General features: G+C 43.7%; 1 protein-coding gene, 1 long non-coding RNA gene and 1 pseudogene across 6 annotated transcripts in view; 1 reads left to right on the forward strand and 2 right to left on the reverse strand.

Moving 5' to 3' along the window:
- Positions 1-18,183, forward strand: part of Itsn1 (intersectin 1) — a 183,907-nt gene that overhangs the window by 4,829 nt on the left and 160,895 nt on the right. Inside the window, exon 1 of one of the 5 annotated variants that reach the window (XM_031364397.1) lies at positions 16,383-16,503. The exons of the other annotated variants lie outside the window; for them this stretch is intronic. The gene's annotated coding sequence lies outside the window, so the exon portion shown is untranslated. Of the gene's footprint in view, positions 1-16,382; positions 16,504-18,183 lie in introns of those variants that run through there. 5 annotated transcript variants of the gene reach the window in all.
- Positions 9,515-16,366, reverse strand: LOC116086145. The gene is made up of 2 exons (XR_004116836.1): positions 16,261-16,366; positions 9,515-9,961 (listed from the first exon to the last, which is right to left on the reverse strand). It is a non-coding gene; the product is annotated as an uncharacterized LOC116086145 (long non-coding RNA).
- LOC116083798 overlaps positions 16,499-18,183 on the reverse strand; it is a 4,029-nt pseudogene continuing 2,344 nt past the window's right edge.

Below are 18,183 nucleotides of genomic sequence, written 5' to 3' on the forward strand. Positions count from 1 at the left end.
AGGGAGATGCTCAGTGGATAAAGTGCTTTTTGTTCAAGCACGAGAAACTGAGTTTGGCGCTCCAGAGCCTCCATAAAGCTGGGGACGGTGACATGGGGAAGAAACATTACAAGTTAGAGGCCACCCTTTAGCCCAGGGGCAGGAGGATGGGAGATCCCTCAGCCTTGCTAGCTAGAACAGCTCTAGTTTCAGCAGTAGACTGTCTCACAACTTAAGGCAGAAGAGCAATTGAGGAAAACACATCCTGGTGCCAACCACGCACACCCACATGAGCAAATGTATCTCACACACAGGTGCACACACACAAACAACAAAGTTTATTACAAAGCCTAGATTTCGAGAAGTAGGATTACAGAGTCAAAGTTGTTTGTTTGTTTGTTTGTTTTTAAACTCTATTTAATCTTTCACGGTTTCAGACGCATATGTAGTATGCCTGACTATCCCCCATTGGCCTCCCTGATCTCCGTGCTCCTCATCCTGTTATTCCCAGCAAGTCCCCCTCCAGCTTTTATTTATGTCTTTCTTTTTTTTTTGGCAGGTTGGGTATTGGGGTGGGGGTGCGGGTGCTGGGAGCACAAGTCCACTGCATTTAATTAGGGTTGTTTGCTTGAGTGTGGATGGAGGTTATGGGCAGCAGCTTGCCACTGAAGAAAATGAGTTCCTTCCCCTTTCAGCCATTGACTTGTCAATAGCTCCTCTGAGAAATGGGTCTTACAAGCCCCAGCTCTCTCCATGATAGGATGGTGATGGCACCTGTCTTAGTGCAAGCAACTTCTATTGCTGGAAGTTTGTGGGTGCAACAGCCATGTCAGGTCCACAGGAAGCCTTTTATGGAGCTCCTTCCCACCCCTGTTCTAACAGTCCCTCTGCCCTGTAATGTTTGCCAAGCTTTGAAAGGGCGACAGATGTCCTCTTAGAGGTCTGAGCACTCAACAGTCGCTTATTCTCAGTGTCTTGATCAGTTTTGAGTCTATGTTACTGTGACCTGCTGCAAAAAGAGGCTTCTCTCCAAGATGGAGGCAGTACTTACTGTGTATGGGGGAATGAAGTTTAAAGATCTTCAGTGTGTATTTCCAGTTTGCCATCTAGAAAAGTTATAGCAGTTTACACTCATCGTGGCATACAAGTTCCGCCCCTTGCTACCCTTTGGAGTGACTTAGCCACTACAAAACAGTTTTTTTTTTTTTTTTTTGTTTTTGTCTTTGTTTTGGTTTTTTGGTTTTTCGAGACAAAGTTTCTCTGTGTAGCTCTGGCTGTCCTGGAACTCACTCTGTGGTCCAGGCTGGCCTTGAACTCAGAAATTACAAGACACAGATTTGCTTATAGCAAGAAGAGTGGCTTGTTGGCATAAGCTTGTGTGGCAGTAGGGTAAGATGAGTCAGAACATCCATGCATGCACCTGTAACAGTAGCAGCTGACATCAAGTCCTTTCTATGCATTAACTCACTTAACCTTCATAAACTCTGAATATATGCCTTGGAAACTGAAGTTAGGTAACAAGTAGCTTAGAAACTTTTAGCCAGGGCCCAAAACTTTGAGGTTTTTTCCCCCATTCTTGATATCTGTTGTTAATCACTTAGAGATTTCTTTTTCTTTTTTTTTTTTTTAATTTTATTATATGTAAGTACATTATAGCTGTCTTCAGACACTCCAGAAGAGGGCGTCAGATCTCATTACGGATGGTCATGAACCACCATGTGGTTGCTGGGATTTGAACTCAGGACCTTTGGAAGAGCAGTTGGTGCTCTTAACCACTGTGCCATCTCTCCAGCCCCCAACTTAGAGATTTCTTAACAGGCAATAATGTGTGTGGGAGTTAGATGGGCCAGGGGCCGTTATTTGAGTTCTCCCTTGAGCTATGCAGGTCAGCTGGCTCTAGGTAACTAACTGCCTGACAGTCATCCCTCATCTTTTAGTTTGCAGAGAGTTTCCTAAAAGTGCCCTGCATGAAAAACAGGATTAGAACAACAGAGAAGGATAGTAAGACTTGAAAACACAGTGCTACTTGTGTGGACTATAGAAGTGTGAGGAGGGAGTTGACTGGAGCCTATCCATCTCTATGCTGGCCAGGTTAGAGATTTGAAGTGGCTGTAGAAGTTCTCTTCAGCACTGCCAAGGCCTCCCTGCAAGATGTTACTGGTCCACTCAAGAGAGTGGTTCATTAAAGAAATGAACCACAAATCTTGTGTTACTAAATGTGATGATGGGTTGGGTTTAAAGTTGCTGAAACAAAGTTTGTAGCTATCTAACAAGCTGAATTTGAAACAAATACACCTTTTTGAATTCATCCTCTTTCAACCTTTTCCTGATAGAATCAATGATAAGTAACTTGTCTTACTAACCTATTATCCAGACAGTATGTTGCTGAAACAAACCACCCTGGCCTTTGTCCCCTGGCCTGAGTTTATCTATGCTAACTGGCAAAGTGGGACATCCAGGGTTTAGTTTTTAGCTGACCATCAAACCCTATCTTATAGTTGCGCAGCATGCGGCTCCTGGCAACTATCTGGAAGAGGAAGTAGTACCTACCGAGGAGTGCATTTTATCTTCCCTGGGTGGTACATAGAATCCAGCGATGAACTCAAGGATGTAGCTGGAGTTTAGATTCAACTGAACTAGAATGTGACAATAACAAGGTCATAACAAGCAGCCAAGTTTTATCCTCAATGGCTAAAATTAAATGCCCACTTCTTACAATAGCAAGACAACGCTTCCCAACTCTGCTAAGCTTCTGGCTTGCTTGCTCTTGAGGTCTTTTTCTTTTTCTGATGGCATGAATTTGTAAGACATAGATGCTATGCCTGGGGTCACTGGCTTTTAATGTCTTCCTTAGAAGACACTGACTTAGAATAAAGCCATTGAAACAAAGTGCACAGAAGCCAGTCAGTGTATATGTGCCTATTTTTTGTGTCTGTACATTCAGGGCTAATTATTTCCAGTGAAAATTATTCTTATTTTGTTTTTGTTTTTGTTTTGTTTTGAGACAGGATCTCACTGTAGCACAGGCTATCCATCTTGGCTTTGAGCTTGCGATTATCATATGCTCTGGCCTTAAAGGTGCTGTAACTACAAGCCTGGCTGCAGCATAAATTTCCTGAGTGATTTTATTGTTATGAGGCCTTGTGTTATACACAGGTGACATTTGATAAGTTAGGGGCAGTGAATGTGTTTACACAGCATTCCTGTAAATCATCTATCATAAGGGCTTATGCACCGGGCATCCAATGTTTTATAAAAATCCACTTCTGCTTTAGATTCGAGAGAGCAGATTGCAATTAGCAGTGGCCAATGGGAAGTGTACTTATTTGTATCTGTTCAAATGTAATTGTTCTTTTACTATTCTTTTAGTGATTAGAGAAATGGGAAGAAGACATTTGGGGGGTGTGATTGCGTAAGAGCAAGGAGGGCCACTGGTGGTGTTCTTGGACTTGTCTCCATGTCCTAGACACTCCATGTCCAGCACATAGAGCCGCTAACAGCCATTGTCAGTTTGTGGCATGGAATGGTGGACAAGAGCTTTGCAACAGGGGAAAGGTGGAAGAGAGAAGGCCGCTGAGGTTTGGCTTCCCCAGGAGGCAGGAAGCTAACTGGCAGTTCTGTGGTTTGCTTCTGTGTAAAAGGCTCTTTGGAGTTCATCCTGCAGGATGAGTGGTTTGAAGGAGAACAAGAAAAATACTGGATCAGCTCCACTTTAGTTACCTTTGGCCTTGTACTTTATTTATCTTTCTGGTGCGGATAATGAGATTGACTCTTGGATCTCAGGTTGTGTGAGATAAGTGGGTTGCATATGCTGTTTGAAGTTCTGTGAGGAGGAGAGTCCAGTCAGATGCCTTGACTATGTGATGCATGAGCAATGTGTGTTCAGTAGAAACCATACTTGGAATCGTGATCTGCCTTTTTCTTGGGCTGGTGATTGGCAGTCTGGTCTAAGATGCTCCTAACTGAGCCCCTGGATCATAGGCAGGACAGCTAATAACTCTCCAGTGTACTGTGTTACAAGCAGTGACACTGAGCCCCTGGATCATAGGCAGGACAGCTAATAACTCTCCAGTGCACTGTGTTACCAAGCAGTGACACTGAGCCCCTGGATCATAGGCAGGACAGCTAATAACTCTCCAGTGCACTGTGTTACCAAGCAGTGACATTTGATAAATTCAGAGCATTAGATGCATTTACCACTTCGGATATTTCCAGTTTATGTAGAATCTATTGGGAGATAACCCCATTTTCACTTCAGGAACATCTGTACTGTTGGTCAAATAAAACAGCAGTCTAAGATGGTGTACAGCTATCATCCCAGTACTCTGGGGGCTAAAGCTAGACTACATAGGGAGTTTTAGGTTAGCAAGGGCCATATAGTGAGACTGTTAACAAACAAAAACCTAAAATGAACAAATAGCTTCCCAGAAAACCAAACCTAAACAAAAATGCATTGTAAGATGAAAAGCAGTAATTATTTAATACCATAAATGTTATATTAATCGAGGTTATGGATGTACATTTCTGAGAGGGAAGATTTTATTTGCTTTGCTTTGTGAAAAAACCCTTTAAATGCACAAAAATGGATCCTTAAAAATAGATGTTTTGTGCGTTGAGTGTCCATAGAAGCTGTTGTCTATGAAAATTGTCTGTTTTGCACTTGCTGTGGGTGCCTGTCCAATCTGTAGTGTTGTTAATTAGTGTCACAGGAAGGATAATTCTGCAGTAATTGTAACCTTGCATTTCCTTTTCATTCAGTTAATTTTAAAGCACAGTCATCGTGTGTTATCTGTAGTTGTTTTGATCACATCAGTCCAAATGATATTATAGTTGTGATTTGGTAATTTAAAAAATAACATGGTTTTCTTACTACAAAAGCAATACATGCTTATTTAAGAAATGTCTTGAAAATATGAATAAGGCAAAAATGCCAAAAACCTTCAGAAAGCCTCACCTTGCAGAGCTGTCTGTAGGTAACCCAGTGAAGGCTGCTGCAGGTGCCCGGTGGGCTGTTGCCCAGCCTGGCAGACTGAAGACATGTTGTTTGTGGGCACCAAGGGTAGTCCTGTCGGTGGGGCAGCCTCTGGCCATTCAGTTCTCTAAAGTAACGTAGAGACACTGAATGAACTCTACTGGTCTTTGGTAAGACTGTCAAGTCAAAGTTTACATGAGAGCAGAAATCTAGGTTTGATGCCTTGCCTGTTTGTAATCTCTAGTACATCAAGGTGTACCAGTGTTCAGTTAACATGTGGTGAAACATTGTGAGCTTTTGTGGTGCATGCTTGTGGTGCATTCACTCACTTGTTGCAGGTAATAGTTTGCTTCTTAATAAAGGCCAGGAAAATTCTTGGACAGAGATTTAGAACTGCAGTTCACCAGTTCTAACTACGTTATTCTTACTTTTTTACAAACTGTGTGTGTCTGTGTGTGTGTGTGTGTGTGTGTGTGTGTGTTATATGCGTGTGTGTGCACAGGCCAAAGGAGGATGTAAGCTACTCTATATCACTCTTCCACATTTTTCTCTTTAGTCTGAGTCCCTTGCTGAGCCTAGAGCTACACTGGTGGCCAGCAAGCCCAGTGAAGCTCCTGTTTCTGTCCCCAACAGTGCTGGGGTCACAGGCACACTGAAACCCACCCCATTCTGCCTCTTATGTGGATTTGAACTCAGGTCTTCATGCTTGTGGAGTAAGTGCTCTTCTCTCCTTAGCTGTAGCCCAAGCCTCAAGTAGAGCTGCTTCCATAATTGTGAGCATTCTTAGCTGCTCCCAGCCCTCAATTTTGTTTTGTTTTTCTTTCTTACTTTTATTCATTCACTCACTCATCCTAATCGCTGTCCCCCCTCATCCTCCCACAGTTCCTTTCCCCATGCCCCTTTTCCTCTGAGAGGGTAGAGGCTCCCCTTCCCTATCCCTGCCACCCTGGGATATCAGGTATCTGCAGGGCTAGGTGCATCCTTGTCCACTGAGGCCAGACAGGCAACCCAGTTAGGAGACTGGAAACCACAGACAGGGAACAGCTTTAGGGACAGCCACTGCTCTAGTTGTTTGAGACCCACATGAACAATAAGCTGCATGGACATCTGCTACATATGTGCGGTGGGTGGAGGAGGCTAGGTCCAGCCCGTATATGTTCTTTGGTTGGTGGTTCAGTCTCTGAGAGCCCCAAGGGTCCAGGTTAGTTGACTTTGCTGGTCTTCTTGTGGAGTTCCTGTCCTCTTCAGGGCCCTCAGTCCTTCCCCCAACTCTTCTATAAGAGTTCCCGAGCTCTGCGTCCGATGTTTGCCCATCCCACAGTTTTTGAGTCAGACTTTTTTTTGTTTTTTTTTCGAGACAGGGTTTCTCTGTGTAGCCCTGGCTGTCCTGGAACTCACTCTGTAGACCAGTCTGGCCTCGAACTCAGAGATCCGCCTGCCTCTGCCTCCCAAGTGCTGGGATTAAAGGCGTGTGCCACCACTGCCCAGCTCTTCCCACAGTTTTGCAGGTGCACTGTTAACATTATCTTGGCCCTTATTTACAGGCTCCTTAAAACTTACAGTTCCTTCTGAACTGCTGGAAAACCATTTATGTGCTCTGGAGAAGGCTGCTAAGAGACATTCCATCAGTGCTATCTGTTTCTCTCCTGGAGTCTAACAGGGGTAGGAGGGGGTGGGGTCACTTTTTCAGATGGGCATGAGCCTATTTGAATTTTTTTTCCTGTTCCAAGAAGACCATGCATTTGGTTTTTTACTTTATAAATCTGTAAGGTCATTTACTCCGCACTCAGTTGTAGCAGTTTCTGACCACCAAGCCCACATGGGCTGTTGGCTTCCTATTACTGTGATTTCCTTCCTTGTGCATCTGGGACCTCAAAACAGGGTTTTCAGTTCCACCCTGTTCCCTGTTTTTTATTTCAGCCCAACAAAGTTCATCCCTAGACCCATCCCACTGTCTAAATTCTGTTTCCTGTATTTGTGCTCTAAAAGTCAGCTGGAGAAAGCCATATAACCCAAGCCCTCTGCCCTTCACTTAGATGTGTAAGCTTTCACGAAGCTTCAGGCTTCAAATCAAATGTGGCACCTTTCCTCAAGTCCATACGCCTTCACCCTCAGGATGTATGTATTTCTGCCTGCTGGCCTTCTGCCACTCACCGTAGCTCTTGAGAATGCATCCTTGTCACTAGGTACTCTTGTGCCTGGAGATGGGAAGAAGAGGTAGTGACTGGCGGGTCCCTTTCCCACAGGCTTGATGCTGCGCTGGCTTGTTTCCTGGAGGCTTTCTTCCATTCCTTCATGCCTGTTCCCTCTGCATAGCCAAACCTTTCCCTACTTGACTGCTGTGTGCCAGGTGGTTGTGACAGTCAAGGACAGTACTGACAGGGTCCCTGTTCTTACTCTCTTTATACTGCAGTGGGGCAGATAAACAAGCAAACATGTAAATAAATGATTATGATAACCAGCTGCAACAGGGGCTGAAAAGAGATGCTCAACAGAACCTAATGTTGGAGAGCCCGTGACGGACCTTCTGAGAGGCAGATAGGGGTTAATCAGGGTAGCAGAGGTTGTTTTCCTAGCTGAGGAATCATCACATTCTGTAGCTTAAAGGAGCACAGGATCTTTGACAAGAAGGCCACCATCCCTGATCAGGAGGCACAGGGCCTGACTATGGCGCCACAGAGAGTATATGGAAGCCAGAGGACAGCTTTTAAGAGTCATTCCTCTCCTCGCACCTTGGGTTGTCAGCACTGAGCTCAGGTTATCAAGCTTGTGCAGCAAGTGCTTTAGTGTCTCTGTGTGTGTGAGTGCGGCTCTCTGTCCCCTGGAGCTAGTTATGGGCAATTGTAAACCCCCTGTGATGGGTGCTGAGGCTTCTCCAAAGCCCCAGAGTGTGTGTGTGTGTGTGTAATTTTTAAATAGATTTTTGTTGTTGTTTTGGTTTTTTGAGACAGGGTTTCTCTGTATAGCTCTGGCTGTCCTGGAACTCACTCTCTAGACCAGGCTGGCCTCAAACTCAGAAATCCGACTGCCTCTACCTCCCAAGTGCTGGGATTAAAGGCGTGTGCTACCACCACCTGGCTTAAATGGATTTTTAAGGACTTAACTCAAGTGCTTGTTCTGGCAAGGTAGTTATTTGCCAAATAAGCATCCCCCCTTTTTTCCTTGAAGGGTCAGGCCCAATCTGTTCTTTAGAAACCATTAGTCAAATAATTAAGTCAGAATAAACAGGCTTTTCTATTGTCATTAAAACTAGCAAAAATTATATTTGATGAAAAAGGCAAGTCAGGCAGTTAGTTTAGTTGTTAAGTGAAATTGGTGTGTGTACTTTTTTGCTCAAAGCATCATAGTTCTGTTTGCCTTGTACATAACTCCCCCCACCCCCACCCCCAGACAGGGTTTCTCTGTGTAGCCCTGGCTGTCCTGGAACTCACTCTGTAGACCAGTCTGGCCTCGAACTCAGAGATCCTCCTGCCTCTGCCTCCCAAGTGCTGGGATTAAAGGCAAGCGCCACCACTGCCTGTGTATATAACATTTTTTAAAAGCATTATACATTGAGAGTACTGAATGTATATGCAAACCAAGATTTAATAAGTAAAATGTCTCACAACTCATTAAGAATGTTCTCATGTGAGCATGACTTTAAAAAAAAGTTAAATGTCTGTTATAGTGACAGACAGTGGCCACCAACACAGTTTGACCTGCTGCACAGTAAATTAAAATCAGCATTAGTTTCTTTTCTTGTGAGAGTGTAAATACAGAGAAATAGGAAATAATGTCTCAGCAGTATTGTCACAGTAGCCCAATAGCCCTGCCCTTCACTCCATGCAAGGACTCAGGGAAGCTCTGGAGTCCACCCGCTGCACTTTAAGAACCATTGCTGTGTGCAGACAGCCGCTTCTCTATCTCTACTCTAGTTTTCTACTAACCAGCTAGAACTCTTCTAATATCTGCACTTAAAAAAAAAATTCCCTTTTGTCTTTTTTCCTCCCCCTCCCTCCCTCCTTCCTTGCCTCCCTCCCTCTCTCCCTCCCTCCCTCCCCCCCTTTCTGTTGTTGTTATTGGCTACACAGGGTACTGAGTCCAGGATTTGCATGTGCCACACAGGTACTCTGTAGCAAGTTGTGACCTTAGGCTTCTCATCCTAGCCAGTTCCTTGAACCACTTCCTTTGGCTGTTCCTTCCTATGCTGCACCTGACAGCACCTGGGCTAAACTGAGCATCGTTGATGCGAAACCAACAGGTTCTGAGCATTTGGTGACATCTCCCTGAAGGTCTCTTAGTAGTCTCTCGCTTTGTTTGCAGTCCTGTAATTCCATCATAACAGGACTGGTACTCATGTATATGTCAAAATGAGGTTACTCCAGGATGTAAAACTGGCTCAATATTTGGAAAACTGATCAACGTAATATACCACATTTACATGATATTGTAGAAGAAAAACTACATGCTTATATCAGTGCTTTCAAACAGTTCTTTTTGAGAAAATTCAGCATCCATTATGTAAAACTTTATCAAACTTGGTAGAACTTTTCAGTCTGATAAACAGACATCTGTAAGAGCCTATGCCACTAAAAAGAACGCAAATCATTTATTCTTGTCCAATTTCATGCGTGCCAACCATGCTTGATCATAGTCCCCCAGCTCTTCCTTCTCCCTTCCCCCAAGCATCCCCAGCGCACACACACCTCCCTGATTTTTTTTTTTGTTGTTGTTGTCCTGTCACTGGTGCCTGTTGAAATGCCAAGCCAGATTTTGTTAACTTTGTTCTTGTGCAATAGCAGTTCTACAGACTTCAGAGTTCAGTGGCCGTCATGGCCTGAAGACAGCATTTCATGGTATTTCCTCATCCTATGGTTTTTACATGTTTCTGTCCTTTTCTGTGATGTTCTCTGAACCTATGGGCTGGGGATTCTTCCAGATACCCCATTTAGGGCCGAGCACTCAGTAGACACTTATGTTGTGAGTCACTGCAGAGATGCTTTTCCGGCTAGTGTTGAAGGCAGCACTAATCTATGGGTAAAAACATAAACATTTATTTTATTTCCAAATTAGTTTACTTTATGTTTATAAGTGTTTTGCTTGCGTGAATGTTTGTGCACTGTTGCCTCGGACTGGGGTTTCTTTGGGGAGCCCTTGTTCCATGGGATGATGAAAGGTCTGGCCAGGTGGGCAAGGGATTCGGTGGTGACAGACAGAAACAACACAAGAAGTGTGTTATCTGAATGTATTTTCACAAAATAAGAATCAGGCTTATATAGTATATAGAAACAGGGTGAATGTCAGAGATCACGCAGGCAGGTAGCAGTCACATCAAAGTCAGTAGATCAGACAGCCAGGTGTGAATGATGCCTTCGGAAGTGCTCTCCCCACTGGGCAAACACCCAACTATGTAATTCTTCTAGGTTGTCAGAAGTATGCACCAGGGGGTCTCTTTCTAGCTAACCTCTCATTACTTTAACTTCTGGGAGTGATTCCTGGGAGCATTTGTGACAGACTCCCCATTTGCCAGAGGAGCTGACCAACTTCTCTCTAATATGCGGAAATAGTTTGCCATTTGTTGTAGTAAACTTTAATGCCTGACCTTTTTCCCTCTCTGGAGACAATCTGTCTGAATAGGAAACATCCTTGAGAAATTCCAGGCCGAGACTCAGCTCAGCACTGATTAGGATTAGTTGGAACATTGTTGGGGCCAGGGAACATTGTTCAATTTAGTTTGGCTCTAACGAAATATTTCTTAGGGCACCTTTATGCCTGAATAAAGAAAGCATGTAGATTTCTCCACAGACTTTAGCAGAGATCAATCTGGAACACATCTAAGTTAGGAGAGTGACCGGCCACCTCAGGAGACTGGCTCACTGTGACTGGCTCACTGTGAAGCGTGCGCCTCAGGTCTATGAACAGGTTTTTAGACTTGTCATGCAGACACAACTGAAGTAGACGAGTGGACGTGGCACACTGTGTGTAGGTCTGCTACCTTTGGAAGCTAGCAGAGGGGTTTGGATCCTCTGGAACTAGAATTGCAGACAATTGTGAGCCACCATGTAGGTGCTGGGAATTGAACTCAGGTCCCCTGGAAAACAGTCAGTGCTCTTAACTACTGAGCCATCTGTCAGATGAATAAAAAGCCAGTTTGACAACATGTCCTTTGTCAAAAGTAGTAGTAGTAGGTTCATCCCCAGGGCATGTGAGTTCTGAGCTGTGTGGGCTTTGGACCAGGTTTACAGTACCAGACCTGCCAAATTCGATTCTGTGGAACAGGCCTCAGGTCTGATCCAAAGGGAGCAGGTTATGCATAGCTCTGTGCATCAGTGGACACATCCTGCCAGGCAGGCTGATACTGTTTGTGGCATGCAGGGATAATGTCGATGGCTTCCCCCAGTGACCCATGGATTACTTTCTATCCCACAAAGGCTAGTCAGCAGGGAGGAAGTTTTCAAGTCAGCTCCAGCTTGATTTCTCTTTGTCTCTCGCTACCTCTGCATGTGTTATGTTTTCTACAGCAGAGTGTCACCATCTAGTTCTGTGAGGCAACCAAGAGTAAGGGCAGGCAGCCTGTGGTGATACATGGGCGGGTCCACAGACCTGTTGCCAGGGCAACAGCCACCATATTCCCAGAATCCGTTGGGCTCACCTCCCACCTTTACCTGCGGCTGCTACGTCACAACCCATATATATATATATATATATATATATATAATGTTCTCATATATATATATATATGAGAACATTCCTCCATCTTGCTCTCTCTCTCTCCTCTCTTTCCGCGCCACTACCCCTACTCCCTCTCAATTAAACCTCTTACACGTGGAACTATTTGGGCCTAGTGTGGTATTTTCTGATGCGACCCGCCGCTCCAACACATCAAGTGTGCCTTAGGGAGGTATCCCATGACCAGCACGGAGATATTCATATAATAACCCGTATATTCTGAAGGAATCATTGTCCACCAGTGTTAGCATTCTGTATAAACTCCACCCCTACAGATACCTGGCAGCAGCAGGTAGGCCTGGCCCTATAAAAGGGGCTGCTTGCCCCCTCCTCTCTCTTACTCCTGCTTCTCTCCCTTGCCTCTTGCCCCCTTGCTCCCCCTCTCTCCCCATTCCCTTCCCTCCTCTCTCCACGTGCTCATGGCCGGCCCCTACTTCTGTCCTCTGCCTTTCTCTGCCTCTGCTACCCTCTTAACTCCCCTCCCCATGCCCTAAATAAACTCTATTCTATACTATACCATACCAGCGTGTGTCTGGTCCCTTAGGGGGAAGGGATGCCTCTCAACATGGGGCACCCCCTTCCCCCACACCCCACCAGAACATATTCTTATAGCTCTTTCTCTTTTTATGATCACAACAACCACTGTTGGAAACCTGTTTCTAAACTCATTTTTTTCAATTATACTTTCAATTATTTTACAAAGCAGTGAGCTTCTATAGTTTTTTTAAATGTGTTTTTATTTACGTGTGCACGTGCGTGCGCACGCGTGTGTGTGTGTGTGTGTGTGTGTGTGTGTGTGTGTGTGTGTGTGTGTGTGTGTGTTTTGGTTGATCACCAATCTATGAAAATAGAAAGGCAGATGACTACTCTTTGTTACTGCTCAGGAGTTATTCGATTTGTAACCCAGGTGTTCTTTTCAGGACATGATAGTTTCTTGATTATGCAAAGGATCTTGGTTATTGGTAAACGCCTTCCAAACTTGAACACATTTTACATTAACTTTGTCGTAGTTAGCTCCCCAAACTTTTAAAGTACATAATATATTTTAAGTATGATAATGACAATTAATATTTACTATTTTTCATGCCTAGGCAGTATTCTAGATAATTCTGTGGATAATACTCCCCCAAATGGCAGAACAGATACTGTCACTTTCATTTTATATCCAGGGTACAACGTAGTTGAGTAGCTCACCTCCAGTGCTGCAGCTGGTAGGTGCCATACATGGCCTTTGGACCTACAATGTCTGCCCTGTTAGCACTAGGGTGTGTGTTTTTTCTTACAAACATTGCCTAATGCAGCTTTCGAGCAATGTCTGCGTAGCATTTCTACTTGCAGAGCCTACCCTTACTGTACTGAGAGTTGGGGAAGAGGTTGGGTTGGGTGAAGGCCCTAGCTAGGAGGTGGTTGACTGAGAAGTGAGGGTGAAGATGACGGTGAGGACCTAGCTATAAGGTCAGTCCCACCTCATGTTCTGGTGCTTCTGGGCCTGATTGCTAGTTGGACTTTGCCCCTGAAGGTGTCTAGGCCCGTGGCTTTCTGACCCCTTGAAATGAGACACGTTTTCACAGCTTTCTCTAACTCAGTATTTGAGTCAGGCATATATCCCTTTTGAGCCTTTCTAAGGGTTTTGCTACCAATCGGAAAGAAGAGAAAAGATTGTAGGGAAGTCAGTATTAGAAAGATAGACTTTTAAAGAGAGTTTTCAAATACTGTTTTATGTTATTACCAGCTAGAAGCAATCTCCAGAAATGTGAGCTTTTAAGAAAATTAGCAGGCCCAGGCTTGGGAGAGCCAATGGATAAAGCTCTTGTGTACCATCATGAGTTTGGATCTCTAGCTCTCATGTAAAATCTAGCAGGCGTGGCAGTTGTACTACTTAGTGTTAGTCAACCTAACACTGTCCTACACACTGGGAGAGGGCTTCCCAACTGAGGAGTCACCTGGGTCAAGTCTGCCTGTTTGTGGGCATTCTCTTGATTGCTGATTAATGTAGGAGGACTAAGCTGACTGTGGGTGTTGCTATCCCTAGGCAGATCACCCAGGGCTAATGGGGAAAGAAACCTGGGGAGCAAACCAGTAAGCAACATTCCTGCATAGTCTGCTGCAGTTCCTGCCTCCTCATTCCTCCTCTGGCTTCCCACAGGGATGGACTATAGCCTTCAAGTCAGATAACCCATTTCCTTTCAAGTTTCTCTAGTCAGTGTTTGATCATAGCAATAGAAAGCAAACCAGGACTGTAAGTTCAGGAGGCAGAAATGAGATTCTCAGCCTCTCTAGACTAGCAGAAATTACCATCTCTGAATTGAAGGAGAGACCCTGCCTCAGTAAATAATAAGGGGAGAATCATTGAAGAAGGTATCCAACATCAACCCCTTTGGTCTCTGTACATGTGTGCATACATTAACATTCATACATATGTTCATACACACCACACACATAACACATGGACAAAAGAAAATAGAAAGTGAGCAGAAAGGAATACAGTATTAGTGAAAAGCTTCATGTTAGTGTAGTGAAATGAGTTTTGGAGGGTTATGACTGAATCTTCTGGTACGGTGGAGTATAGTCAGTTTTGTATGGGATGTGGAGGGACCATCCCCTCAACACACACCAAAGTCCTATAAAATCCCACCTCTTAAAGGTTCTCAGTGCCTCTCCACCTTCACCCATTAGGTTTTAACCACCAGGGCTTTTGAGTGACCCTGCATATTCAAGCTACAACAATGTTGTGATTGTGTATCTTGGATTTGGTTATGAAAATAAAAATCATCAGCTTCTCTGGAGGTCCTCTGGTTTCACTCTGAAATGTTGTTGGAGTTGTGTCATGAAGAATAAGCTAAGACCTTTAGCAGTAAGTCAGGTATGGCCAGGAGATCTAAACATTCTGAGGCTGAGGAGTGCCAAAATATTCCTATGATATCAAAATGCCGTATGTAGGGTTTAAATGCACAAACTGGAAAACTGTACATGAGAGCTGTTTCATCCCTCTAACCGATGTGTGCAATGCCATGGAATGGCACTGGAACAATTCAGGCACTTTTCAAGAAAGAACCACTCAATTAGTATCTAAATGGGTATGAGAGTTCTTGGGGTTAAGGGCCTTTCCCTGCAGAGGCTCTTCTGTGCTGGCTGATCCCACTAGTCAGTCTATCCTGAGCTCTCTGTGTTGGGTTTACAACAGCACTCTATTGGCAACCCCAGACTTCCCTGTAGCGTATGGGAAGCTCAGAGCTTTGCAGTGATCTTGACCTCCATGTGTTATACAGGAGGTCCAGAGGGTAATACATAGCTCTTTCAAACATTTGTCGGGTGGGAGAGATCTAAATATGAGCATTTATAAAGGGTGAACTCATCTAGGTAAATATACAGACCCATGTATAGCATGATACTTGTAGTTTAAAAGTATTACGTTGTATAGGAAGTATGGAAAAGTGGATTTCAAAAGCTATAAACACACAGAGGCAAAAGCATGTGTAGTAAGTGTAAGAAGATGAATATTCTTTTTTACTTTGGAGAAGTTATTAGTTCTCTATACATACTAGGCCCTGTTCATTTACCAGCACCACCTAGGGAAAAATACCAACCCCCTAACTCCAATCCAATGCAAAAGTGTCATTTGTGCCTCTGTGTGTGTATTTTTAATTTGTTTATTGTTGTTTTTTCCATTGTTGTTGTTGTTGTTTTTTTAGCTTAGGGTTTTACTATATAGTTATTCTATATCCTTCTCTGTCCTTGAACTCACAGAGATTGGAGATTTGTCTGCCTCTCAAGTGCTGAGAGCAAAGGTGTGCACCACCAGGCTTAGCATATATTTTAATTATGTAGAACAGACAAAAGAAAAACCATGGTGCTAGATGGTGGATAGAGTATGACCTTGGAGGAAGTTAAGTGGCCTTGAAAAAGTGCCTGAGCCATTCAAAGCCTTAATTTTTCTCTTTGGCATGTGCTTTAGAGAAACAATATTAGTATCTGCTGTGGGTGACCCTGTCTGTTCCCTGGCCAGAACTGAAGTCTGAAATGTCCCAGGCTCATAACTTAATGCCTGTTTGGGAGTTAGTGATACTGGCTTGAAGACTTTGGAGCCCCTTAGTGGGTGGTACTTACTCTACACTAGGAAAGGTGGGCCTTTGAAGGTTTTGGCCACCCAGGTTCCAGGGTGCTAATCTACCACAAGTGAGGAGCCACCACTTGATGGTCTTGTCACCATGCTGAGAGCTTCTGCCATTGTGCTTCCCTGTCACGACGACTAACATATCACGGAAACTGAGCCAAACTTTCCCTTTCCCAAGCTGCTTCTGTCAGGTGTTTGGGTCCGTGCACTTAACAGTAACTAATGCACCTCTGCTCATCTGCAAGTGGGCTGCGGGCTGTGGGCTGCAAGCATATCTCAGCTGCTCCTCACCAGTGCTAACTTGCTGTTAGCAAACAAATGTAGCACATTTGCAATTGGCATTATTGGTGTTTGACAGCAAATAAACTTTGCTTCATGTTTATCATGGCTGTACATTAGTTCTAGGATAACTTACCCTGTGTAAAGAACTATATGAGTGAGCACATCAGACCTCAGCAGACTTATCCCTAAGTAGGGGGTCACTTACGAAAGAATAAATATTTCTGAAGCGTCTTTTCACATCTGTTGTTGTACTTCTTCCTAGATACAGCTGGTACCTTGTTATTAGTCAGGAGTCTTGTTGGTTGAATGTTTGGTTGTGTAGCCCTGCCTTTGACTGTGTAATTTACATGAGCTTGGAGCCAGTGTCTGAGGAAGCCAGATGTGTTGGAATGCCTCCGAAGCTGCTGAAGACAGGAAGCCATGGCTCTAATTCTCCAATATTACTAAGGTATGATGCTGCTTCCCTGGGCTTCTGTTCTTGTTTCAGAAGTTTTCCAGCTGTTCAGGATTCTGTACCTCAGCCTCTCTGAGTGTGACTTGCCTGTTGGGAGACTTTCTGGACTTGGAAGGCGAGGGAGGCTGCAGAGTGAACAGGTGCTCCCAGAACCAGCAGGATCCGCTGGACCTAGAATGGGACCCAAGAGTTTGTGCTTCTGGAAAGTTCTCTGTTAATATTAGTACTTTTGCTCTGAGAACCAGATTTTGAGAGCCCCTGGGAAAGTGTGGAAGAGACACTTACTAGACTAGATGTAATAATAGGAAGAGAACACTCTTTGTTTTGCCCAGCGGCAATAGAACTGTGAAGAAGTTTTGGAATCTGAAAAGAAGGATGAGCAGACGGTGATGGTCCTGGCCATGGAGATGTCAGAGACTTAGAAGCAGTTCATCTTCGTGGTTCTGTGCCTTCTTCAGATGAGAAGGAAGGGCTGTGTGTGCAGTGTGTTCTACATGAGAGGATGTGGCTCCTCCAAACACACTGTATTTCTTGGCAATACTTTTCAGTTACCTTTTGGGTGATTTTGACCCCATATGTTTTATGTTAGAAAATGAAGTTCATTCTATCTCAACAAACTATGCTTATTGACAGAAGGTGGTGAGGGTGTCAGCATGGGCGGCACCATTGTCCTTGAAGTCCATTAAATGAGAGTGTCTCATCCCATATCTCCATTGATATCTAGTGCCCTCACTCTGAGTATTAGAGCGTCAATTTTTTGTCCAGTATATTTTCATATCATGTAACTCCTGTGTTACTTATATTTTTTTGAATTTCTGCTCTTATCATATGTTCCAGGTGTTTAATCTTTTTAAATTTTAAACTTAAGAGCTTCTTATACTTAAAAATATTAATTCTTATGTTGCATGCTTAAAATATTTATCCAAAAAATTTTTTTTTTTGCTGGGCGGTGGTGGCGCTCGCCTTTAATCCCAGCACTTGGGAGGCAGAGGCAGGCAGATTTCTGAGTTCCAGGACAGCCAAGGCTACACAGAGAAACCCTGTCTCAAAAAAAACCAAAAAAAAAAAAAAAAAAAAAAATTATTTTTTAAAACTTGTGAATCACTGTGATGGCATGTGCCTGTTTCCCCAGCTCTTTGGGAGGCCAGTGCAGGAAGGTTCACAGGGATTTACTGAAGAGTTCAAGATTAGCTCACACTACATAGTGAGACTATTTCAGAACAACAAAAAACCCTTACTTATTTAAATACAATGGTAAATGGATTTATATTTGCATACCTAATAACCACTATTATTTTCCATTTTTATGACTCTTGCCTTGGTGCTAAAAGAACCAAGAATATTCTCACTCCAAGATTTTATAGATATTAACCTATACTTTCTTTTTCTTTTCTTTTTTTTGGGGGGGTTGTGTTTTTTTTTTCTTTGTTTTGCTTTGTTTTTTTGGATTTTCAAAGTGTTTTAATGGCAGAGGTGGTTTGGAAGCCTGAACATAGTGATCATACCTTCTCATTTACAAGTGCCTGGTGTGACTCACACTGTATGAATGCACAGGTGTATGTACACAGTAGATTATCTTTGATGCAAACAGCTCCACTGTGAGCCCTGGTGTCACCATTTTTACATAAAGTCCATTACGTGACAGGAATGCAGAGGTGGACACACCTACTTGTG

Source organism: Mastomys coucha, unplaced genomic scaffold (assembly GCF_008632895.1).
Source record: "Mastomys coucha isolate ucsf_1 unplaced genomic scaffold, UCSF_Mcou_1 pScaffold12, whole genome shotgun sequence".
Classification (NCBI taxonomy): Eukaryota; Metazoa; Chordata; class Mammalia; order Rodentia; family Muridae; genus Mastomys; species Mastomys coucha.